This window comes from Equus caballus, chromosome 20 (assembly GCF_041296265.1).
Source record: "Equus caballus isolate H_3958 breed thoroughbred chromosome 20, TB-T2T, whole genome shotgun sequence".
Taxonomy (NCBI): domain Eukaryota; kingdom Metazoa; phylum Chordata; class Mammalia; order Perissodactyla; family Equidae; genus Equus; species Equus caballus.
In genome coordinates this window covers 145,648-171,875 of record NC_091703.1, presented here as the reverse complement: position 1 = coordinate 171,875, position 26,228 = coordinate 145,648, and the positions used below count along the sequence as shown (strand labels likewise).

General features: G+C 46.1%; 1 protein-coding gene and 1 long non-coding RNA gene across 45 annotated transcripts in view; one reads left to right on the top strand and one right to left on the bottom strand.

Annotated features, from left to right (window-relative positions):
- LOC111772189 (ral guanine nucleotide dissociation stimulator-like) overlaps positions 1 to 26,228 on the bottom strand; it is a 93,236-nt gene that overhangs the window by 34,848 nt on the left and 32,160 nt on the right. For 16 of the 44 annotated variants that reach the window (XR_011429389.1, XR_011429388.1, XR_011429396.1 and 13 more), the window contains 2 exons: positions 25,490 to 25,759; positions 85 to 240 (listed from right to left, as the gene is read on the bottom strand). The gene's annotated coding sequence lies outside the window, so the exon portion shown is untranslated. Of the gene's footprint in view, positions 1 to 84; positions 241 to 24,639; positions 24,783 to 25,489; positions 25,763 to 26,228 lie in introns of those variants that run through there. The other 28 variants (XR_011429394.1, XR_011429380.1, XR_011429374.1 and 25 more) reach the window with 5 other exon arrangements.
- On the top strand, positions 1,479 to 7,773 carry LOC138919307 (uncharacterized). Its single transcript, XR_011429415.1, has 4 exons — positions 1,479 to 1,709; positions 2,456 to 2,501; positions 3,087 to 3,147; positions 3,426 to 7,773. It is a non-coding gene; the product is annotated as an uncharacterized lncRNA (long non-coding RNA).

Sequence of the window (26,228 nt, the reverse complement as noted above, 5' to 3'; positions counted from 1 at the left end):
GGCCAGAACCACTATCAAAGGACGCCTACATAAAGAGTCTGGACCTCTACCAAAAATGGGAGGTCCAGGCCCAGGAGGACTTACCACCAGGAACCAGAGCCACCAGGAGGAGACGACAGAGCACAAAAGATTCTTTGCAGGCACCTTGCTTGTGTCTGTGAAGTGGCACCAGAATTGAAGGTCAGTAGCTAGGGATCCCACTTCTGTCACCATGTAAAGTCAGCAAATAAGAGGCATAAACTGCAAAAGAACCAAAAAGTTTATTTGGGGTCTCAAGAACTGCAATTCAGGAGATGTAGATTCGAGTAGAAGCTCAAATGTGCTCCTAGGAAGACAAAGGAGGCAGGGGTAGATAAAAGGAAAGGACACAGGCTTACAAAGGTCTACAGTGAACAGTTAATGACTGGTTCTGGCATGGGGTGAGCTGACTTGCCAGAACATAGTTGGTCCTAGGCAGACTGCCCCTTCTTGGAATGAGGAAACACTTCAAGATGTGACCTCTGCTGTCAGGTAAAGCTCAAAAGTTCAGTTAACATCTGGTGGTGGATGTGGTGTACAAGCATAAGCCCCACTTCCTTAATGGCCTCCCAGCTCCATTTTAGAAGCCTTGAAAATGGTACTCCATTTTGTCATTGTCATCCACCACAGTCACGCACCATGTAACAATATTAACGATGTTTCGGTCACTAATGGACCACATATATGACAGTGGTCCCATACGGGTAGCACCACATAGCCTGGGTGTGTAGTAGGCTCTACCACTTAGGTTTGTGTAAGTACATTGTGTGATGTTCACACAACAGTGAAAGTGCCTAATGATGCATTTCTCAAAACATGTCCCTTTCATTAAGTGAGGTATGCCCGTACTGATTTTAGTCTTGTGAATGTTGAATAATGAATTATTCATTTCAATTATTTGAGTCAGCCCCACTGGCTGAAGACGGTAAAGGCTGACTGAAGCAAAAAACTAAAATTTGTTATTCAACATTCACAAAACCAAATGAGTAAAGAACTTTAAGTTCTATATCAGGGTTCATGTAAGGCAAAAACATTCTAAAGGAAAGATGGATTTGAGGACATATATGATTCTGAGTGTAAATGTCTGGGTACAAGCAAAAATTCCAGGGAGCATTTCAGACTTTCGAGGCAGTGGAATTGGTGAAACCAAAGTCAAGCTCTCCAAACAGTAAAGGGGGCCCAGGTAATATCTGGAGTACAGGTGGAACAGGCAGAAAATTCCATTAATGTAATTGTATGATATGATGAACGGACAGAGTTGGAAAATAGGATGGCAGGGTAGGGCAGAGGGACCTGGAGGGCCCAGGATGGATGGAGAGATCAGCTGGGCTGGTGGGGGGAAGGGGCCATGGGCACACCCTCTTCATGTCCCCTCCCCCACCCTCTGAAACCCTTTGTGACTCTTCAGTGCTCTGTGATGCAGGCCTGGGATTATAGGCAAGTGTGGACACTCTCAGAGCTCAGCTGCCTCAGGCAGCCTTGCGATTCAGAAAATGGAGTTCAGTCAATGGAATGTTCTCTCATTTCTGAATAGCCATATTGAGTTGTTTTTGAGCATCTGCTCAACATTCTTAGATAGTGACCACAACCTCACCATCGTGTGTGGGTTGTGGTTGCTTCTTCTGTTCCTGTGCTTCCTGGTGGGGATTCCATCTTTACCAACCTTCTGGAAAACCAAAATCTACCAAAAGGTAAGGATCCCTGGGCAAGCCACCAACAGGGATTTTTTATTGTTGTTTCCATTTCTAGTCCCACATTTTTAAATGAGTTGGTCCAGAGAGACTCCTAAGATGGCAAGTCTGAATAGAGGATAGAACATCATCCTTCTAGGGGAATAGGAGAGGCAGGACTAGGGGTTCAGCTGGGACTGTTTCCCATTTAAAACTCACAGACCATCTGGGTGTGGTGGAGGATTCCTGGATAAAATCCCATGACTGATTTCACGGCCCTGCATTAGGTTATTTAGAGAGTTTGGGATCTGTGTAGGAGAACACCGTTCCCAACACTGGATCATGAGTCACATTCCCATGTCGGGCGTCATTCGACCAAACCGTCCTTTGTATTGGGCAGATCAGGAGAGCAGGGCTGAGCCTCTGAGCAGACACTGGAGTGTGAGCTCTGTCCCAGGATACAGGGTCCCATCTGAGGAAGCACAGATGTGACTGTGGGCCTCAGAGTCTATGGCCTGCTTGAGCAGAGGACTTCTGACTGAGAATATCAAGTGTGGACTCTAGCCAAAAATCCTCCTTCGAGTTTTTCAAAGAAGGAAAAATTGAAAGTATCTTATCACCTTTAGAAATTCAGAAAGGGAAAGAACACAAAGTGCTAGTAATAAAAATGGAGAGTGACATTAATCTTGGATGAATATCTGAGTTTCCTAGAGAGAGGAGCAAGCCAACTAAGTCCTCGCTCCTCATTCTTTTCTTTTTGTTCTCAGCGTCAGGGCAGAGCCAAGAGGAGAAGAAGAGGTGGAACATCAAGTGGTAGGGTTCCACCTATCCCACCTGAGCTCTCTAAGGGTGACCCTTCCTGTCCTCTCCATGAGGTCCCAGGTCCATGGTCTCTGAGGATGTCAGTCGCTAGATAGAGTCCCTCTCAGAAGATAGAGGCCTTAGAGGAAAGGCTCATGGGAAGGTAGTCAGAACCCGAGACATTTCTCAGATTCCTGCTCTGCCCAGCTCTGGGCATGAAGCAGTGATGGGCCTGGACAATGGGTGTTGCCCAGTGGGTGGCCGTGGGAGACGTCAAGAGTCAGAACTTCTGTCTCCTGACCTTGTAGAAACTACGTTGACTTCCTGGATGATCAGACTCCTCGAGGTAACCATTGACCTATGTTCCTCACATGGGGGTTTTGAACATCCCATGGGATAACGTATGTGACAGTACTTTATAAATGAAGCAACAAACACATGTGAACCTTATTAATATTATCATTGACTGTTTGACCACATCTACTGATTCTTGGGGCTTTCAGAGTTAATATCCCAAGGGTCTCCCATAAAGGGACTCCTGTGTAACACCTATGCTTCTACCTTTATTACATGTAATTCACTCTTCTGGTTTCCCAGGTTGGAGAAATTACCAGAGGGAAACAGAGGAGAAAAGGAGGCTAATTTCTATTCTGAAAAGGTGACTAGTCTTTTCTTTCCTTATCCCTCTTTAACATGTTCTCTGCAATTCCAGGGATTCAGTACAGCCTGCAGTAGTCATGGGAGGGGTTTGCCATAGGAACGGGTATGTGAATGAAGGCCTTGGGGTGAGGGCTGCTGAGTGTATGGTGAAGTCATAGACGTGGGGCATTGTGAAGGGGCAGCAGGCTTCAGGTGGCCCCTCCCCTGACAGGCCAGCAGGTCCTCCTTTCCTTTTTCTGGTCCTGGCTACAGTTTTCTACTTCCTGTCTCCCGCAGGCCCGTAGGCCGGCCTCTTGATACCACCCGCTTTCGTCAACTATTATGCCCAGACCCCTCCTGTGAGGTGTGTAATAGAACAACTGCTGAGATCAATCGGCTCCTGGAGGACCTGGAAGATGATACCGCCTCTGTGTCCTCTATGGCTTCCACAGCTTCTGGGACTGAGTCATCATTCACTCTGTCCTCTGCCTTCTCAGAAGTCCCTCCAGGAGACCTAACACCATCCCCTCCACCTGACCCTTCCCCACTGCCCCCCTCCGTCCTCTCACCTAACCCAATGACACCCTTAGCTGACTTTCTTTCACCCTCACCACTGGGTCACTCTATGCCACCAGAACCTTTTCCTCCCTTGGAGTCCAAATTCCCAGCAGACCGTTCCCCACCCCAACCCCTTGCCCTTCCCCCTCTCCCACCACATGACACCCAGGCAACGGGGCCTATTCTCCAACCAGAGGCCACTCTGTCTCTGAATACGATCTTCTCTCTTGACCGCACCCTTTCCCAAGATATTAACCCCTTACCAAATTTGTCCCAGATAATCAATCCCACTGATTCACTGGTTTGTCATCACACAGCACCAAGCCTGTCTGTCTCACCACCGACAGACCACCCTTTAACTGTGACTCAGTCTAAATTGGTTTCCATCTTACTGAAGTCTGTTCCAGAGAACTCATCTCCAGATAGCCCTGGTGGGTTGTCCACTTATGTCCCAACAGTCAGAGGCACTGACCATTCAAGCCTGTCAATTTCAGAATTATCCTGGTGGCAAGCTTGTGCCAAAGACTTGTTCTCAGCACCTTCCACGTTGGCACCATGTGATTTTAATCGAGAGTTTCTTGCCCTCCATTCTTCAGAGTCCTCTCTGGAGAGACACCCTACAGCTAACCTTATAGAGCCTGGTAACCTCTCATTTCTCAGCCCTCATGTCCTGGCACTCCTGGAGAGACAAGTCCGAAAGAGGAGTGATTTCCTGATGTGGAAGGAAAAGGAGAAGGAGAAGGGTTCTTTTCCAAAAATACGTAGGCCAGGCCACCAACTAAATCCTTCGGGGAAAACGTTAGAGTCAAATGCTGATGAGTGTGACTCAGCATTCTCCCTTCCTTCTTGGAGCAGTGCAGGCAAACCAAAGGAGCTGCACATGCATGAGCAGCCCCCATATCCTAAAATCTTGGAGGACCATTTACAGGAAAAATGTATGCAGCACTTCTGGGGTCTCCCATCTCTGCACAGCGAGTCCTTGCCCTCTGCTATCTGTGACTCAAGTGACTGCACCACAATCTTCCTTTTCAATACCATCTCAAATGCCTCCATGGGCCAAGAATCCCCAGTACCTCTCCATCGCCCACCTCCATCCTTGCCTGAGATCCAGCCCCAACCCTTGCCTCAAACCCTGCCCCAATCCCAGCCCCTACCTCTCACTCAGGTCAAGTCCCAGGCCCACCTTAAATCCCCACTCCCAATCCTACCATCTGGTCCTCTACCCCAGATAAGGATCTGTGGAGTGTGTCACCATAGACCCCAGGATGAATCAGAGTCTCTCACCTCATCTGAAATTCAACAACTGGAATGGAAAGTGTTGCAGAAGCAACAGGAAAGTTTGTGGGGTTCCCCCTCTGTAGTCCAAAGATCTCAGGAAGAATTTTGTTCTTCAGCTCCCAACTTTCCTTACCATCAGGCCTCCCAGGCCCATGCCTCCATTTCCATCCTTCCCGTAGAGTTTCCTCTCAGTGATGAGCTGAGGAAGAAACTGGAACATCACCTTCGAAAGAGGCTCATCCAACACCGGTGGGGCCTGCCCCGCAGGATCTGTGAGTGTCTGTCACTGATGATGCCTCCAAGAGATTTCTCAGAGATAGCTAAGTCAGAGAGCAATCGTGGACTCTCACGGATCTCGGTGAACAAAGATCTAAATGTTGGATTGAGCCAATCCAAAAGCTTCCATGAGAGGGGTTCAGAACTGCTTCAGGTAGAGAAGGAGATGCGGAAGGATCGGGGGCACAGCCCAGAGAATGGCCCAAAAGCTCATCTGTTGAGTGACCCAGAGAGCTCTTCAGATAAGGATCCGGCATATGACTCTGAGAAAGACCTAAATAGTCACGTGGCAAGTCTGTCAGGGAAAAATTCAAGGGCCTTGGAGGAAAGTCTAGATCAGAAACAACTTGAAAATGTCCTGAAAGCACATTTGAGCAAGAAGTTTGAGGAAATCAGTGAGGCTCGGCTCCCTGGGATGGTGCGCAGTTCATGGCATGCCAGCAAGCAGACATTGCTGCTTTCTGACAAATCCCGCACCCAAATAACACAGAGGAGTTTGCCACCTTCAGTGGGTGGGGACTCCTCCCTGAATACCTTCCAGGAGCTTTGCTTCATTGATTCCAGTGCACAACAGATGATGGAAACCCATATTAAAAGCTTTCGTATGAGAATGGAGTGGGGCCTTCCCTGCAGGGTCCTTGAATCCATACAGGCGTTTAAATTGGAAGATGCTGCATCCCAGTCCTTGACCTATTTCTACTGTCCCCCCTCAAATAACCCAACTTTGGAAGTGGACTCCAAATCCGAGGGCTTCGAGCCCCATAGAGGAAGCTCTAAATCTGTTCTTCAAGAAAAAGCGGAAACAACAAATTCAGCCGTGGTCCTGGATCGTCTTTGCCCTGCTACTTCACCTATGGGCAGGCAAGGACAAGGGGTGCCGAGACAATCACCCTCTGGTATCAACCAAGAGATTGCAGAGGTTGTTCAGAGGAGTAAGGGTGCCAGGCAGACTCATCTGCCTGTCACATGTGGCATCACAGGCAAAGCGAGTCAGAAATTTACTCAGCTAGGCAACAGATGCCCCCCAGAGCTGCCTGCAAGGCAAGCTGGTGCCAAACATGAGACAAAGGATGAGAGAGTGAGTCCCAGTGATAGAAGAGAAGGGCGACAGGACAAAAAGATGAAGTCGGAACCCTTTTCCGTGCACAGCACGGCCAGGGACATATTCAGGGCCAAGGAGCTCAACGCTCTGCAGTCAAAAACTGGTAATGTGTTGACAACCAGCAAGCCAGGAAGCTCCCAAAGGATACGTGAGAATCACAGTAAAATAGAAATTTCTGGGACCATTGAAAGCCCTGCACCAAAAAGACAAGTTCCCCAAGACCCGAAGTCATCGGATCTTAAGGAACATCTGTTTAGGGAATTAAAGTCGAAACTAGAGAAGAGGAACCAGAGCCAGGTCCAAGGCCAACACACTGACAGGTCCCCTGCCTCAGAGAGCTTGACTTGCAAGGCCTCACTGACTCATGCCCACGGTGTCTCCAGTGGGGACATGGGAGCTTCCCAGGTGCTGCATGTCCATCTGGAGGACACTGGGATCAGCAGGCAGCAGCGGCAGGAGCCTTGGGTCCCTAAGAAAGACCGAAAGAGGTACGAGGATAAGAAATTCCCACCAGCTACAACGAGAGTGAGCCCTCCGGGCACCAACAAAGAAGAGCTTGGTGGAGGGGATGCAGGGTTGGGGACATCCCAACCTACAAGAAAGAGTTTCCCTACTCAGATCACAGCATCAGAGGAGACGCTTGGGAGCAAGTCTTCCCAGACCTCATCACAGAAGGCACAGTCTCCTCCTGAAAGTCTGTTCAGAAAAAAGATGAACCACATTTTTCAATGGCTTCGTCCTGGGACAAAAGGCAAAAACCAAGAACATCCCCAGGAAAAGGGCAGCCCCATATCATCTGCACAGAGCAGAGGCCTGGTTAAAGGGAGAGCTGCCGTTACTGGGACCACCACGGCTCAGAAGACCAGGACGGTCCCTGGGAAGTTCCCAGTGGAGAAACTGGGGCAGCGGTGTGCAGCAGAGGTCACCCGCCCTCAAGAGCCCCTTCCTTCCCTGAGGAAGTTTGTGAAAACTGACCAGAAGGCAGAAGAGCAGGCCCAGGCAGAGCCCGTCCAGGGGCATCCTTCCAACTACAGGGCTCCCTCCTGTAAAGTGCCAAGCACCAAGTCCTGCCACCAAGAAGTTGTCTTTGCTGGCCAGAATTATCCTACATGTTCTAGACGGATCAGAGACCAGAACAGACACCCTCAGAAAGTCATGGCGTTTAAAGATCAGCTATTGGATCAGAAGCGTCCCTTATCTGTGCCCCGCAGGGAGCATGTGCCCCATCCGAGCTCCACCTGCAGGCGTCAAGCCGGCCCAGGGGCCTCCAGCTGTTCTCACCACTGCTAAAGGCACTATGTTTAGGGATCCGTCTGTATGTCAACAGAAAACGCTTTTCCAGCATTTCGAGAGCGGAAAATTTCCCACCGCAAAATAATTCCTTCTTGTGGAGAATATTAATTCTCCCCAATAAATGATTCTCTAATAATAGTGATGTCTTTTCTGTGTCCTGTGTTGGGGGCATGGGTTTCAGGTAACTCAGGGCTTGTGCTTAGGGAAAAGGAGGAGTGAGTTCAGCTCTTACTGATTGCTTCCTCTGGCTTCTAAAAGGTCACCAGTGCTCTGGAGCTCTTGTTGACAAAGAGATATCACGTGCCCCCAAAAGCCCATTTCCTCCCTGATGAAGTTTGAGGAGGTGGGCTCTGCCTCCTGCCTCTTCGCTTAGCCTTAACGAAAGTGTAGAGCAGCTCACACCTTCCGCTCACTGAATGTTTTACATCCTTCAGAGAGTAGGGAAGACAGGTGTTCTCTATCCGAAGAGGGTCAAGAATAGGTATGCAATTCATAAAACAACAATGAAGAAAGAACAGTGGCTTCATCATGATTTAGAGGTCAGTGACCAGAGGACCCCACAGGTGGGTGAACCCTGAATGGGATTTGGGGGGTGGGGGAGGGTATTGCTGCAGTGGATCCTGGGCTGGTGGGGGATGGGCTAGGAACAGCACAGACGCGCCTTAAGAATCTGTCATGCGAGTCATATTAATGTGTTAGGGAAGAATACTTTAAACTTTACATTGAGGTTTCCCTACTGGAAAGGCACCTGGGGGAAGTGGTTCCCCTCTGTAGGTATTTCTTCAGACTGCCAAATGATATTTTGTTGCAGAGCAAAAGCATCACTCAGCTGCCAGTAGTAACAATGTTGACCAGGTAGCCACCTACCTCCCAGGATAAAATAAAGCTGAGAGTAAGGAAAAGATGACTTGGAGTAAGCGAGGAGGGAAGAAAAAATGAAGAGGGGAAAGAAGGACCTTGCTGGTAGAACAAAGCTTTATGCCTCATCATCCATATGGTGACCCTGTCCTGTTCCCCCCGCCCCCTCCTCAATCTGATCCAGGCATCACCACCTTGAGGCTGATCCAGGCACTGCACAGCACACTGATGCCTTATTCCAAAAAGGCACTGGGCTGTTCTTTGAATACTAAACATCTGCAGGGAGGTCATCAGGCATGGCATCCCCCTCTTTGGGGAAGGTAATCTTGCTGCCTTCCTTCCATCTATGCTTAATAGGAATATACAAGATCTTGCCCTTAGTGTGTACAGTTCACCTATCAGGATGGAAGTGCCGCCTCTGATATTCACGGCCTTGGTGGAGCCATGGCTGGTCTCCCCCAGAACACCTGCAGCTCATGAACCAGAGGTGAGTCCCAGACTATGCACCAGGTTACAGATATATGGGGGTCTCACCATGGACTGCACACATACCCCACCTTACAATAGGGGTTTGGAGGAAAGGCAACTGCACTTAGACAGACTGGGACTCAAAAATTGGCTGAGTGTCAACTGGGGCAAAATTCAAAAAGCATTATGATGGTGAGCGTTAAATACATTAAGTTGTAGACGTCTAAGTAAAATAAAGATGGCTACAAGGGTGGAAAAATAAAATACCAATTTTGTTTTCTAAAAACAACATGATTTTAAAAATGGAAGGGAGGAGAAAAAGGGAAAAATAGAATAAAATGATTGTTCTATAAGTAATAAGAGGGGGTCAAGATATAGGTGACAAACGAAATAAGACTCCGAGTAAGGGAAAGGAATCTGAGGACATTAGAAAAGATACAAGTATAATGGTAACTATTGTAACAAAACCGAACACGCACGCGCGTGCACACACACACACTACACAAATGGGGTGAGTATCCCAGAGGGCACTGGAGGTAGTTTTCCCAGAAAGGCTTGTGAATGCTAGGTGTTAAAACGAAAACCAAAAACAAAACCGGTGTCCACTACAGCCTCTCTCACTCCACACTTGTATCTTCTTGTCCAGAGTTATGCCATTGAACCCACAATGTCTGAAACTTGAGGTCAAAGAAAGAATGCAGATTCTGTGGAGGTCCTGGGAGGGGGATGGGGCCCAGGGCAGGAGACTTGAAGAGGTGAGGAGGCCATGGAGGGCTCTACCATCGATGTGGATAGACCAGCCAAAGACCAGCCTCTCAGATTCTACATCATCTCATCTTAGGGTCCTTTACTTCCATTCCAGTGTAGTTACTGCCACACTCCAGAGCTTATCACCAGGAACACTTCAGCCATCCAGATTATTACAGTCGGACATTCCACCCCTTGGCCTCGTCTCTCATTCTTCTGATTCATATGCCCCTTGTTAACTTTTCAACTCCAGGCCCTTCATTTTTCCACTTACTCCTTGTCTGTCGGTCAAGCTCTTGTTTACATTTCCTCCCTCTCCGGGGTAGACTTGATGGTCTGTCAGCTAACCAACATTTAAAAAGCTCTGCTACTAATGGGCCCCATCCAATCCCTTTTAATCCTTCCTGTCTGGCAAAATCCCATCTCTCTGCCTTTCCCAGAAATGCCTTCCTATAACTAATTGAGCACTATTGGATTAAATCTCACAATGGAGTCTACCGATGCCACAGTAAATTCAGCCCCAGCACTAGCTGGAAATCACTCACTCATTCCACAAAGAATTATCCCATGCTTACTAACATGAGAACAAGACAAATGGAGCTTAGGTCTCTGTTTCCTTATTCCATTCTCTCTCCAGGGACACTCAAATTTATTTCAAATCTCCTTCACTTTCCTCAAATTTAGGCTGTCTCCATTTGCTCAGTAGATGTGCTGGACCACTGATCACAGAGGAACTAGAAGTCAGGAGACAGGAACTTTCCGTCAATAAACCTTCACAAAAACCTTTTCCCGTTTCTCCTTTCCTTCTTTCCTGTTATATGAAAAGAGGTTTCCTTCCTAACCTCAATGATTACACTTCCTGAAATGTCCTTATTGAGAGAGCTAAACCCTCGTCTTGATGGACTGAGCCCCCTTGCCAGGTCTCCTCTCGTCCCCTCCCTCTCTTTAGGAGGCACCCAGCTTCTTTCATTATTTTAAGCTTTCTATTACAGAAATGTTTGAACATGCACAAGAGCAGTGGAACTTCCCATGTAGCCCTTACCCCACTTTCACAGTCATCATCTGGCACGTGTGATACGGCCCGTCTCCTACACTACGGTTAAGGGGCAAAAGCCCATGGGAACATCCTGCCATCCGTCTCTCAGGTGTATGCTTTGTGCCCATGTCACAGCTCTCACGTTTCTTTGACATTTACTACCTGTGGAGCTCACTGACCCAAAACAGATGGACAGAGCCATGGGGAGGAAATGCACTGAGCTTCAGATGCTCTGGCCATCAGTTCTGCTCAGCCCTGTAGTCAAGCCTGAGAAGTCACTGAGTTAACTCCTCCCTCCACCCCACGCAGAAAGGAATCTTCCTAAGCAAATGCAGTGCACGGTGTTGCAGTCCCTCAGTCACACAGTGACTGCAGCACGTAGAGAGCACAGAAGGAGAAAACTGTACATGTGATAAGGACTTCACATCACCATGCAAGTGTTTTCAAAGATTTAGAAGAAAGTTTCTTTCCTGTAATACATTTAAAACGAGCTACTGTATGATGAGTTAAACACAGGAGATCAAACACTTTTTTATCTCCTCTCCTTCCCCAAAAGTAAAATATTACATGAAAAGATGCTCCACATCATTAGTCACCAGGGAAATGCAAATCAAAACCACTGTGAGATAGCACTTCACACACAGGATGGCTAGAATCAAAAAGTTAGATAATAGCAAGTGTTAGAAGGCCGAGAAACTGAAACCCTTCTATGCTGCTGGTGGGTATGAAAAATGGTGCAGCTGTTTTGGAAAACCGTCTGGCAGTTCCTCAAAAGTTAAACACAGAATTACCATATTACCTAGAAATTCCACTTCTAGCTATACACTCAAGAGAAATGAAAACATATGTCCACACAAGAACTTGTACACAAATGTCCATAGCAGTATTATTCATAACGGTCAAAAGACGGAAACAACCTAAACGTCCATCAACTGACGAATGGGTAAATAAATTACGGTATATCCACACAATGTAATATTTTTTGGCAATAAAAAGTACTGATACATGCTACAATATGCACAAACCCTGACAACATTATGCAGAAGTGAAAGAGGCCAGTCACAAATAACCTCATATGATTCCATTCATACGAAATGTCCAGAACAGGGAAATCTAGAGAGAGAGGAAGTAGACTAGTGGTCGCTTAGGGCTGGGAGGATGAGAGGACAGGGGCATGACAGCTAAAGGTTATGAAGTTTCTTTTAGAAGTCATGAAAATGCTTTAAAATTGACTGTGGTGATGGTCACCCATCTGTGAATATACTAAAAATCATGGAATTATACACTTTAAATGGGTAAGTTGTATAGTATGTGAACTATATTTCAATAAAGCTGCCAAAACAAGTAAAGGATTTAAAAAGAATAAGGCCCTTGAGGATGACAAGAAGGGGAGAAGATATGACAAAAGATGTCAACACAATTTTTGAAGACGGAAATCCGGTGCAGGAGTGGTAACTGAGTAGCAGAGCAGAGGAAGTGCCGGCAAACCACCTCACACCACAAAACCCCAGAAGACGGACGACCCAGTGGCACCAGATAAGGAAGAAATTAAGGGTTTCATGCTGTACACATGTTGAATATTTTGTTCTTTCCTTTGGTTCTTGTTTTATATTATGTGTAATTTTTTTAAAAAAAATTTTGGGTGGGATGCTCTTTTCCAGTATTTTGCGAAACCCTGTTGAAATGTTAGCACACTTTAAATGTGCAAAGAGGATCCAGGGTTTCTTGCCTGGGACAGAACCTGCGACAACTGTTTTAAAGTCACCATTGCACACTTCTGGGGTCTGGGTAGGCTAGCGCTGGCAGGTACGGGAATCAAAGCCAGAAATTTCAAAGGTTAGGCAAAATTTGGGACAACAGCCAACGGTCCATTTTTAAAATGTATTTATTTAAAGATAAACTTGTGGAAAAGTTGCATGGATGGTAAACAACCATATACCCTTTATCCAGGTGTACCCATTAGTATTTTGACCCATTTTCGATATCTCTCCACTTTGTCTCTGTCTCCGCTCCCTCCCTCCCCTTTCTCTCTATATCAGCACACACACACACACACACATGGATGTCCATGAATGTGCCATGTCCGCGCCCGGGATCCAAACCGGCGAAATGCTGGGCCACCAAAGCGGAGTGTGCAAACTTAACCACTCGACCATGGGGCCGGCCCCACCTGAAACTATTGTTGGTGGAGCTTATCTTGCTCAGACTTTAAAGGATGATTTGACAATCATGAGTCCTGGGGACCTTAGGGGCAGTCAGGACCAGACTTACTATAAAAAAAACAATGCCAGAGAAGCAAAGATACATAGAGGGATTTGTCTGAACAGAGACCTCCTGCAGTCGAGGGAGGGTACATGAGAGGGGTGGGCTTGAAGTGTACCTTCCTTTTGGGTAGAGACGATGGTGAAGCTGTGGATGAGGGAGAAGACAGGGAAAGAAAGGAGCTGTCATTACTGGTAAACCCTCTCACATGGGAGGGAAAGGATTGGGTGTCTGCGGCTAAGATAGATTCATCAGACTCAGCGAGGGAATGCGGGCAGGCAAAGGGAGGACATGACACAGGGCTTCATTCCAGCAGTTTAGCACTGAACAATGAAGCTGTAAAAGTTATACCTATTAAATGACTAGCTAGCGTGGGGGGAGATGAAATAATCATATATACACCATCAACAAAAATGACATTATTGTTTAAAAAGGTACAGAGATGTCAATGGGAATTTTGGGGAAAAGATAGAAAGTAGATGGGGAAAAAATCATAAAACCTTTCATGGAAGAAGTAACCATAGGTGTGATTCAAAAAAAATCTAAAGGTACTGTCAAATATGATTACAACTGTGCTCACTAGAAGTTATGCTAAAGAGAAGCCTAGTCCCTAAATCAAGATGAGTTTGACCCTGTAGGTCATGGTCCAGCACAATTGCTCTGTAAAATAATGGAAAAGTTTAAAATTTTGCTGGGAGGAGGGGATTTGGCAGAGAAAAAGAGGGAGCAGCAGGGTGAGACACCGTATGGGTGGAGGGGGCCAGATTTGAGAACCTTTAGAGGCTGACTAGCCTAAGAGGGATTCGGGGAAAAGAAGAACTACCAAACATTTTCAAGTTGTTGGCCCTGGGTCCACGGATGTGCCACGCCCTTGTGGCCCTCTTTCTCATGCTTTCTGTTGGTTGATACAGGCTACTCTGTTCTCTCATGCTTTTTGGTGATAGGGGATTCTTTTGAGGAGATAACGGGAGGTGGGGCTGCTGCTGAGTGTATTTCTGGTTTCATACAGGTAAAAACACATTATGTATGAGGGGAAGTTTTAGTTGAAGGCCGAGTAGATCTTGGGGATGTAAATCCCTGGGCACAGGACCGACTTTCAAAGATGACGTGGGGGTCCAAAAGGAGATCACCAAGCAATAAAAGGCTCTTAGGTAATAGCTGGGTAACAGAATAAATAGAAAATTTCACCAAGGTGAAATATACGCTATGGTGAATATGTGGAGTTGGAAGGTAAGTTGGAAGGATCTAAAGGGCCTCAGAGGGGTGGACTGATTTGCTGGCCTGGATGGTGGGGGAAGGGTTGTGGGTTCATCACTTCTGTGTTTTCCCCTCCCCGACCATCAAGAACCTTTGGTGTCTATGCTAAAGCTCTGTGATGCGGGCCTGGAACTCTAGTCTAGAATGTGCACTCTTAACGCCCAGCTGCCTGAGGTGGCAGTGCACTTCTGGTGATGCAGATCACCCTCTTTGTCTGAGGAATGTTAATGCACCACGGCTGAGCTACAGCTTGAGCTCCTAGGTATTCCCATCCCTGCCTTCCTGTGTGGGGTGGGGCTCCTTCTTCTGTCACGCTGCTACCTAAAGAGGAGTCCATGTTTCCCAATATTTCGGAAAGAGAGAGACATCAATCAGGTAAGTAAATCAGGTCCCTCAGAAATATCAAATCTTTCTTTTCAAATAGATGCATTCAATGCTATCAGTTTCCCCCTATGTACTGCTTTTGCTATACCTTATAAATTTTAATAAGTTCTATTTTAATTTTCATTTAGTTTAAAATACTTTGAGACTTCTTCCTTGACCAATGTGTTTAGTAGCGTGTTGTTTAATCTCCAAACATTTTAGGATTTCCAGCTATCCTTCTGTAATTGATTCCTAGTTTAATTCCATTGTGGTCTGAAAACATACTTTGTACAATCTCTATTTATTTTTGTTAAAGTGTGTTTTGTGGCCAAGAACGTGGTCTATCTTGGTGAATGTTCCATGAGAGTTTGAGAAGAATGTGTATTATCGGATGAAGTACTCTACAAAATGTCAATTAGATCACCTTGACTGATGGTGCTGTTCAGGTCAACTGCATCTATACTGATTTTCTGCCTGCTGAATCTGTCCATTTCTGAGAGAGAGGGTGAAATCTCCAAACATAACAATGGATTCAACTATTTCTCTTTGCAGTTCTACCAGTTTTTGCCTCATATTTTGAGACTATGTTGTTCGATGTATACATGTTGAGGACTGTGTGTCTTGTTGGAGCATGGACCCTTTATGGTTATGTAATACCCCTCTTTATCCCTGATAGTTTTCCTTGTTCTGAAGTCTGCTTTGTCTGAAATTAATATAGTTACTCCTGTTTTCTTTTGGTTAGTGTTAGCAGGGTACATTTTTCTCTGTCTTTATTTGTAATCTATCCGTATCTTTATTTTTAAAGTGGGCATTTTGTATACAACATTTAATTGGGTCTTGTTTTTTTATCCACTGACAGTCTCTGTTTTTTAATTGGTGAATTTACACAATTTATATTTAGCGATTTTTTAAAAATACGGTAGGACTCATATCTACAATGTGTATAACTGTTTACTATTCATTACATCTATTCTTTTTTCTTCTCTTTTTCTGCGTTTTCTGGTTTTAGACAAGCATTTTCTATGATTCCATTTTCTCTCATCTCTTACTATATCAATTGTTCTTTAAAAAAAATTTCAGTGGTTGCTGTAGAGTTTGTAATATACGTTTATAAGTAATGTAAGTCCTCTGTAACATTGTTTTCATTCCTTTCACTTATCCATATACTATAATCACCCAATACATTGTCACTATTATTATTAGCTCAATTGAGAATAAGAAAAATAAAAGTTTCATTTTACCTTAATTTATTCCTTCTCTTCCTCTTTTTAATGAAGATCCAAGTTATCATTTTCCTTCTCCCTGAGGAACTTTTAAAAAATATTTATTGCAGAGCAGGTCTGCTGCTGATGAATTCCCTCAGTTTTTGTTTATCTGAAAAAGGTTTTATTTCTCCTTCACTTTTTAATGATAATCTCACTAGATATAAAATTCTAGGTGGGTGGTGTTTTTTCTTCTTTCAACACTTTAAATATTTCACTCCACTCTCTTCTTGCTTGCATGGTTTATGATGAGAATCCCACAACTCTCATCCTTGTTCCTCTAGATGTAGGGTGTTTATTTTCCTCTGGATTCTTTCAAGATTTATCTTTTGGTTTCCTACAGTTTGAAAATGATATGTCCAAGTATAGACTTTTTTAGTATTTATCTTGTTGGGGTCTTTTCTGAGCTTCTACAATCTATGGTTAACCTGTCATTAATTTGGAAAATCCTTGGCCATTATTACTTCAAATATTTTTCTACTCTGTTCTTTCTCTTTTCTCCTTCTGGTATGCCAATTACACATGCTACATATTTTGAAACTGTCTCACAGTTCTTGGATAGTCTGGGCTTTAATTTTTTTTTTCTTTTTCTCTGTGCATTTTAGTTTGCAAAGTTTCTATTGACATATATTCAAATTCACATATTCCTTCCTTGGCCGTATGCAGTCTACAGATGAGCCAATCACAGGCCCTCTCCATTTCTTGTAGTGTATTTGGTTTCTAACATTCCTTTTGAGTCTTTCTTAGAATTTCCCTCTGTCTGTTGACATTCCTCATCTGTTCTTGTGTGCCATCTACTTTTTCCATCAGAGCCCTTAACATACTAATCATGGTTATTTTGGATTCTATGTGTGATAATTCCAAAACCTGTGTCAATGTGAATGTGGATCTGATGCTTGCTTTGTCTGTTTAGACTGTTTTTTCTTGCCTTTTAGCATGCCTTGTAATTTTTGGTTGAAAGCCAGACATGCTGTATTAGGAAATAGGAACTGAAATAAATAAACCTTTAGTGTGAAGTTTTATGCTCATCTGGCTAGGTGTTGGGCTGTGTTTAATATTTACCGTAGCTGTGCATGTCAGAGGCCTCAATTTCCTCTAGTGTCCTTGTTTTTGTGTTTCTTGTGTCTTTAGGTTCCCCTAAATCTCCTCCTTAAACAGAGCCTATGCCTTGCAACTCTTTCAGCTATGATCCCATCACTATACTGCAGCCCTGGGGATGCGGTGGGAAGGTGTTAACGGAGGGGATATAATTAAATCTTTTAGTGGGCCTGTGTCCCTGGGTTGTGACGTTCACAAGTGTTTCTGAGCTTTTTTTTTCTTTTCTTTGAACTCTTTAGATGAGACCGGAAGGCTACAGGGGGCTGCAGTTGGGTAATTGCCCTTCACCCACGTGGGATAAGGCTTGGTACTCTTTTCCCCTGCTGAGGAGGCTTTTATTATGGAGCACACTCAGGGGATATTTCAAAATCCTTTCAAAATGGTAACCTTTCTTCCCCACCCTCCCGTGCCAGAAACATCAGAGTTTCTTCATGGTTCTTCACTGTGAGAACTTAGTAGGGTTCCTGGAAGTAAAACTCATGAGTAGGTGGGCCCTCCCCTTAAATGGTCCTCCAGGAGTTTCTCACTTTCATGCTAGCCCACATGCATCCTCAGCAGTTTGTCAGTGTCTTTTACGTGTTTCTACCAGTTTATGGCTCTAGTGGCTTCTGCTCCAGGTAAGCTGATCTTAACTGTGATTCTCTGCATTCACCCTCTCTGAAGATTTTGGGTAGTAGTTTGCCCTGCAACCTCAATTCTCTGGTGACTTCAAGAAAAGCCATTGATTTTCAGTTTGCTCAGCTTTTGCTTCTCCTAAGGACCGTAGTAAAGACTCCCAAGATCTTTAAGTGTTGGAGCTGGAACCAAAAGGCACTCCTCAAAGGATAATTCTTTATTTTCCTGTTCCCTTTCTCACATTTTTAAATGACTTTGGCTGGGCCAGAGAGACACCTAAAATGGGAAGTCTGAGGAGAGGACAGACCATTGTTCTCTTAGGGGAAGAGAACAGGCAGAACTAGGGCTTCAGGGAGGACTAAGGATTCCATTTAAAGCTCACAGACTATCTGGGTGTGCTGGTAGGTTCCCAAATAAAATCCCAAACAGTGATTCTGTAGTCCTTGATTCAGTTATTTAGCGTTTCAGATCTGTGTAGGAGAACACCGTTCCCAGCACTTGATCATGAGTCATCTTGCCATGTCAGGCGCCACTTGCCAAGCCTTCCTTCGTGTTGGGCAGATCAGGAGAACAGAGCTGAGTCTCTGAGCAGATGCTGGAGCAAGAGCTCTGTCCCAGGATACAGGGGCCTATCTGAGGAAGCACAGATGTGACTGTGGGCCTCAGAGTCTATGCCCTCCTTGAGCAGAGGACTTCTGACTGAGAATATCAAGTGTGGACTCTAGCCAAAAATCCTCCTTCGAGGTTTTCAAAGAAGGAAAAACTGAAAGTATTTTATCACCTTTAAAAATTAATAAAAGGAAGGAACGCAAAATTATAGGAATTAAAATAGAGAGTCATATTATTTTTGGATAACAAATATCTGACTATCCTAAACAGAGAAGTGAGACCAATGAGTCCCAGCCCCTCATTCTTTTCTTTTTGTTCTCAGTGTCAGGGCAGAGCCAAGAGGAGAAGAAAAGGTGGAACACCGAGTGGTAAAGTTCTATCTATCCCACCTGAGCTCTCCAAGGGTAACCCTTCCTGTCCTTTCCGTGAGGTCCCAGGTCCATGGTCTCTGAGGATGTCAATCACTAGATACAGTCCCTCTCAGAAAACAGAGCCCTCAGAGGAGAGGCTCATGGGAAAGCAGTCAGAACCTGAAACATTTCTCAGATTCCTGCTCTGCCCACATCTGGGCATGAAGCAGTGATGGTCCTGGGCAATGTGCGTTGCCCAATACGTGGCCATATGAGATGTCAAGAGTCAGAACTTCTGTCTCCTGACCTTGTGAAAGTACTTTGACTTCCTGGATGATCAGATTCTTCCTTGAAGTAACCAGTGACCTATGTTCCTCACATGGTGTTTTTGAGCCTCACATGGGATGACATACATATATGAATGAAAGCCCTTTGTGAATGATAAAGCAACATACATATGTGAGCTTTATTATTATCATTAACCGTGCGATCTTGAATCCTAATTCTTAGAGCTCTCCAAGTCCAATCTACCAAGGGTACCATACAGGACATTCTACTCTGCCTCCTAAAAGATCTCTTTGCTTCTGTCTTCATCGCTTTCCTGGTTTCCCAGTTTGGAGAGCTTGCCAGAGTGAAGCAGAGGAGGCAAGGAAGGTGCTTTCTCTGCTGCAAAGGTGACTAAACACAATCCTTCTTTCCTGTATCCCGCTTCTTAGCAGGGTCTAAGAATTTCTAGGGCCTCAGTGAAACGTGAGATTGATAAGGGAGGGAAAATCCTCAGATTTTGAAATCCAGATTGTGAAAGTCTTAGGGAGAAGGAAACAACATAGATTGTGAGCTCAAGGAAGTGGGGGGATGTGAAAGGACACTATGCAATGGGTGCCCCTAACTCTGTCAGACCAGGGCCCCATATATTTGTTCTGGTCCTGGCTGCAGCTATGTATATCCTGTCTCCTTCAGTCCCCGGGGCCAGTATCACGATACCACCTGCTTTCGTCAACTGCTATGTCCAGACCCATCCTGTGAGGTGTGTAATAACACAACCATGGAGGTCAATCGGCTGCTGTTCCTGGAGGACCTGGAAGATGATACTGCCTCTGTGTCCTCTCTGGCTTCCACAGCTTCTGGGACTGAGTCATCATTCACTCTGTCCTCTGCCTTCTCAGAAGTCCCTCCAGGAGACCTAACACCATCCCCTCCACCTGACCCTTCCCCACCGCACCCCTCCGTCCTCTCACCTAACCCAACGACACCCTTAGCTGACTTTCTTTCACCCTCACCACCGGGTCACTCTATGCCACCAGAGCCTTTTCCTCCCTTGGAGTCCAACTTCCCAGCAGACCATTCCCCACCCCAACCCCTTGCCCTTCCCCCTCTCCCACCACATGACACCCAGGCAACGGGGCCTATTCTCCAACCAGAGGCCACTCTGTCTCTGAATACGATCTTCTCTCTTGACCGCACCCTTTCCCAAGATATTAACGCCTTACCAAATTTGTCCCAGATAATCAATCCCAATGATTCACTGGTTTGTCATCACACAGCACCAAGCCTGTCTGTCTCACCACCGACAGACCACCCTTTAACTGTGACTCAATCTAAATCGGTTTCCATCTTATTGAAGTCTGTTCCAGAGAACTCATCTCCAGATAGCCCTGGTGGGTTGTCCACTTATGTCCCAACAGTCAGAGGCACTGACCATTCAAGTCTGTCAATTTCAGAATTCTCTTGTTGTCAGGCTCCTGCCAAGAACATGTTCCTCCCCACATTATCACACTCTGATTTTCAACGAGAGCAAGTTTCCCTCCGTCTACCAGAGACCTGTCTCTGGGGAGACTCTGCTACCAATCACATGGAGGCCAGCAGCCATTCTTTCCTTGGCCTTAACGGCCAGGCATTCTTGGCAAGACAAATAAAAAAGAGAATGGATTTCCAGATATTAGAGAAGAAAGAAAAGGAGGAAGGACTATTATCAAAACAAATGTGCTCAGAAAACCAACGGATGTCTTCAGGGAATTCACTGCAGCCACTTGACGTACAAGACACCACAGCCCCCTAAACTGGCTGGGACATCACAGGCAAACCAGAGCAGCTGAGCATTTGTCAACAGCTACTGTATGTCAAGACTTTGGGAGAAAACTTGCAGCAGAAATATACCCAGCTCTTTTGGGGTCTTCCCTCTCTGCACAGTGAGTCCCTGCTGGCCACTCTCCTGGTTTCTAGTAGTAGTGCCCCACTAGGGTCTCATTTTGTCTTATTCAATGGAATCTGTAATGCTTCTGCAGTCAAGATCAAGAATCTCCACCACTTCCCCATTCTCACCCTCCTCCCCTCCCCGATGTACATCTGCAACCCTTCTCTCAGACCAACCCCCAATCCCAGCCCCCACCTTTCACTCAGGTCCAGCCCCATGCCCACCTTCAATCCCCACTCTCAATCCTACCATCTTCTTCTCCATCCCAGATTAGGGACCATGGAGTGTCTTTCCATAGATCCCAGATTGAGTCAGACTCTCATATCTCAACTGAAAATCAACACCTGAAATGGCACATGTTGCAGAAGCAACAAGAAAGTCTGTGGGGTTTAGTCCCTGCATTCCAAAAATCTCAAGAAGCCACTTGTCCTCAAGCTCTCACCCCTCCTTTGGTCAGCCAGTCCTCACATGCCTATGTGCCAGTCTCTGTCCTTTCTGGCCATTTTCATATCACCAGTGAACCCCAGGATAAAATGGAGCTCCACATTCCAAGGAGGCTATTCTCACACTGCTGCCTCCATGCCAGTAGGAATCTAGAGTCTCTGTGTAAATGCACAGAAACATCTCAGCAAAAAGGCAGACATGCTCACTCACAGCTCCGTCAGCTTCAGGGCCAGAGTAGCAAGGATCGAGCAGAGACTGAATTGAGTTTCCCAGGAAGCTTCCATGAGACGATCTCAACAAAGTTTCAACTAAGGCAGGACATGAAGAGGAATCTTGGATATATCCTAGAGAAGAGCCCAGAAGATAGTCCTCCAAGGGTCTCAGAATGCTACCTACTGAAGAGTCTGAGGGCTGCCTCAGAGACAAAAAGTAGCTGTGTGTGTCACTCAAGGAATTACTCAGGGAATGAACTCTTAAATGTCTCAAGGAAGGACACAGACCAGAATGAAATGAAAACCATTCTTAGATTACATCTAAGCCAGAAGTTTTGGCAGATCACTGCGGGGAGGAGCCCCCTTGGGGTGTGTCATTCATGGCTGGCTGAGGACAACCCATCCCCTCCTTCTGGGAGTTCCCAGAACAATATGGAAAACAGAAATTTGAAAAACATAACAGTAGGTGGGGTCCACCCCCAGATGACCACTCCAGAGCTTTCTTTTCTGGATCCCAACACCCGACAAGTGCTAGAAGCCCATATTATAAGGTTTCGTGTGAGTCAGAGGTGGGGCCTACCCCTCAAAGTTCTTGAATCCATAAAATCCTATAAGTTGAGAGAAGCCAAAACATGGCCTCTTCCCCAATTTGACTTTCTCTCCTCAGCCACCTATATTTCTGGGGTGGATTCCAAAGCTGAGGTTTCCAAGCCCCCTGAGGGAAGCTCTAAAAGTTTTCAGGGAAATAAGGTGAAAACAACGAATTCAGTCCCCATCCTGGATCTTCCACTCCCTGCTACCTCATCTGTGGGCAACGAAGGACAGGGGGCCCTAAAACCATCCCACTCTGATATCGACCGGGAGCTTGCCAAGGACATCCAGGCAATCGAGCATGGCAGACAGACTTCAGAGATCCTCACACACAGCTTTATAGACAAAGTGAGTCACAGTAAGACTGCACTAGACAATAACAGATGCAGCTGAGAGGTGCCCACAAGGCAAGCTGGGGCTGGACATGTGCCAAGGGATGAGAATGTGAGTTCCAGTGATAGAGAGGACATGATTCAGGGCCAAAAGATAGTGGAGAAGAATTCAAAACATTTTTCCACGTCCACCATGAACTTCAGGGAGATATTCAAGGCTGAGGAGCTGTGCGTTCTTACATCACAATCTTGTGACATCTTGACAACCAACAAGTTGGGAAGCTCCCAAATGGTAAATATCAATGTGAGCAAAGTAGAAACTACCCTGACCAGTGAACGTCCCTCATCAAAAATACCAGTTCCCCAAGATTCCAAACCATCAGACATTAAAAAACAGCTCCCTACCGAGTTGAAGTTTCAATTGAAGAGCAAGGAACATAGCCAGCCTAAAGGCTCTCCCGCTGACATATCCCTTACTTCAGATAGCTTGCCTTCGACTCCTCACTGACTCAGTCCCAGAGCATCTCCAGTGGGGACATGGGAGCTTCCCAGGTGCTGCAAGTCCACTTGGAGGACAATGGAGATTAGCGGGAACCCTGGGCCTCTAAGCATGTCTCATGGAAATGCCAGGATAGGAATTTCCCACCAGCTGCAAAGACAGTGAGACCTCTGGACTCCAGAGCAGGAGAATGTGGAAGCGAGGATTCAGGAGTTGGGACGTCTAAAGCCAGAAAGAAGAGCCACTCTATTGAGGACAGAGAATTAGAGGGCACTTCCCCGTATCTGTCACAGAATGAACAGTTTCCTCCTGAAAGTTACTTCAGAAAAATAATGAGGCAGTTTTTTCAGTGGATTAATTCCAAGAAAAAAATCACAGGGCAGGAAAGTCCCCAGCAAAAAGCCAAGTTCACGTCAACCTTTGCAGCGCTCTGAGACCCAGCTCAAAGTGAAGCTCTCGTGAGCTGTGGGCCTCCTGAAGCTCATGAGCTCATGGCAGCCATCGGGAAGATCCTAGAGGAGAAACTGGCATGTAGCTACGAACCTGAGGATGCAGAGTTAAGTCAGCAGAAGGGGGAACTGCAGGCCCAGGTACAGCCTGACGAGGGGCATCCCTCCAACTACGGGGCTCTCTGACCCACAGCCAGGGGAATGGGCAAGGACCACATCCTGCAGCCAAGATGCTGTCCCTCCTGACAAGAGTTTTCGTACAAGGGTTAGACAGAAAAGAGACAGGATCAGACAGCCCTGGAAAGTTGTGGCCTTCAAGGACCAGCATTTATGCCAGAGTCAACCCCCTTCCTCACCCTACAGGGAGTCTGTGCCCTATCCAAGACCCACCTGCATGCATGATGTATGCCACGTCCCTCCGGCCACCCTCACCTCTAATGAAAGCACTGTGTTCAGAGATCTGACTCTTCTATTCAAACAGGAAATGCTTCTCCAACACTTCCAGGGAGGAAAAATATCCCCAAAGAAATCATTCAGTCCTTGTGAGAAAGCATTGCAGTTTTCACGAGAACACATCCTCTGATGAGAACCATGGTTAGCACAACCAAGGATACTGATCGTCCTCAAGAAATGTTTCTGCTAGGAGAGAGTAGTGTTCTCTGTGTGGTGCTTTGGGGGAGTGGATTTGGGGTTCCCAGCGCTTATGCTCAGGGAAAGGAAGGAGGGAAGTCAGCTCTGACTGATTTCCTCTTTCGGTTTCTGCAAGATGACCAGTCCCTTGTAGGGGGCCTGACAGTGGCTTTCTCAGTTTTATCTTGGGTCCTGTATTTGACCTTATTCAGATGTCCTGTACTTAAAACACTTTACTTTTTCATAAAAAGTACAAAAAGTTTACTCTAAAAACTTCCGGGCCTTTTCAAAATGAGAAAAACCCTTCAAGTCCAGAACTTGGCTCAACTTGTCTTTCCATCTGCTCCCTCACTATCCTGAACTATACACAGCTGCGGGGTGGGATGCGTTCCTCTGGAAGGATACAGCCAGAATTTCCCCTTGTTGCCTCAGAAAGTTTTGGAATTGGAAGTGTGGGGGTGTTTAGGCCCTGAGGTGAGTGGCAGGGGGAAATGTTGCTCTTGGATCTCTTGGTGAGGAATGAATGTCACCTGCTCCTAAGAGCCTTTCTCTCCCTCAGGAGGTCTGGGTGGTGGGCCACGTCCCCACGCCTCAGCTGACCCTAACGGAAATGGGGAGCAGTTCACCCTTCCCCTTCCTCTACCCTTCCTGGAGCAGAAGGGAGGAGAGAACTCGCAGCTCTGAAAAGGACCAGAGATATGAATCTTTTCCTGAAAACGGTAACTTACCTTCATTTAGAAAAAGTTGCTGATTCCTGAGTATCTCACAGGTGAGCAGTCAGTGCAGGTGTGTGTATGGATGGGTTTTGCGATTGTGGACACTGGAGTGGCCAGGGCAGGGTCCAGGAACTGGGTGGGTCCCGCTGAAGAATCTGTTATATGTGGGGTGTTAATCTGTCTGGAAGACACATTCTGATCTCAACAATGAGGTCTCCCTGCATGTGAGGACACCTCAAGGAATGGGAGGAGCCGCTCCCGAGGGAAACTTCCTCAGGAGGCCCAGCTTGGTAGAATTATTGCAAGACCAAGAGATCACCTGGCTATCATTTGTAGGAATGGTCGTCGGGCAGCCACCCAGAATTTGGGGCAAAAGGAGAAAACAAGTAGGGAAAAAGGAATGGTGGAGTGAGTGGAAAAGGAAGGAAAAAATGAGGAGGGGAAGAATGACCTTATCATCACTCCTCATGATCCCTGAGGGTCACTTCGAGCTCACAATGTCCCTTCCAGACAGATTAACACCCCACATCCTGGCCATCCACTCCACCCAGCACTACCTTACCTAGGCCTCACCTCCTGGAGACTAATCAGGGCTGGGGGGAGCACAATGATACCACTGCAGCTAAGAGAATTGGGGATAGTCTTCGAGATTGAAGACAGTATCTCCAGGAATGTTGTCAAGGAGGTTGTCCTCTCATTTGGTGCCTGCCTTCCCAGCCATGCTGCATCTTACACCAAGGTTACAGTAATTTAGGGGTGTGTTAGTTACTATATAACAAATACCCCAAAAGTTAGTGGCTTAAAAAACCAAGTATTTATTAATTCATAGTTTCTGTTGGTGAGGAATGTAGGCAAGGCCTACCTGGGTTCTCTGCTCCAAGGTCTCTCACAAGGCTGCAATTAAGGTGTCAGCTGGGGCTGGGGTCTCAGCTGAAGGCTTGACTGGGGAAATACACACTTCTTTGCTCACTTCTATAGCTGCTGGCTGGATGCAGTTCCTCAAGGCCTGTTGGACTGAGAGCCTCAATTCCTGGATGGCTGTTGGCTGGAGTTGGCCGGAGGCAACCTTCAGTTCCTTGTCATGTAGGCCTCTCCAACATGGCAGCTTGCTTCATCAAAGCCAGGAGAGAGTCTGCTAGCAAGACACAAGTCACAATCTTGTAAACTAATGAGGGAAATGATATCCCATCACCTTTCCCTTATCCTATTAGTCAGAAGCAAATCATGAGGTCCAGCTTACACTCAAGGGGAGCAGTTTATACAAGGGTGTGACTAGCAAAAGAAGGGATCTTTGGAACCTTCTTAGAACTCTTCCTAACACAAGGGTTTCTTCTTGGACATCCCACTGAGTTTACTGAAGCAAAAGTGACCAAAGGGACCAAGTGGATCCTTGTGCTCATCCATATCCACGTCATCAAAGTTAAAGCTGTTTAATGGCTAAGCGGAGTAACGTCTGGTAAGAAAAACATCAAAGAGATTGAAGCATCCAAAGAAGGAGGGAAAGGTGGCATGGAGGTAAAGGCGGTGTGGGGTCATCATGAACGGTAAAGTGAAAGGAGCCCTTAGAACCACCTGCCTCGCCACTGCCAGTATTCAGACTT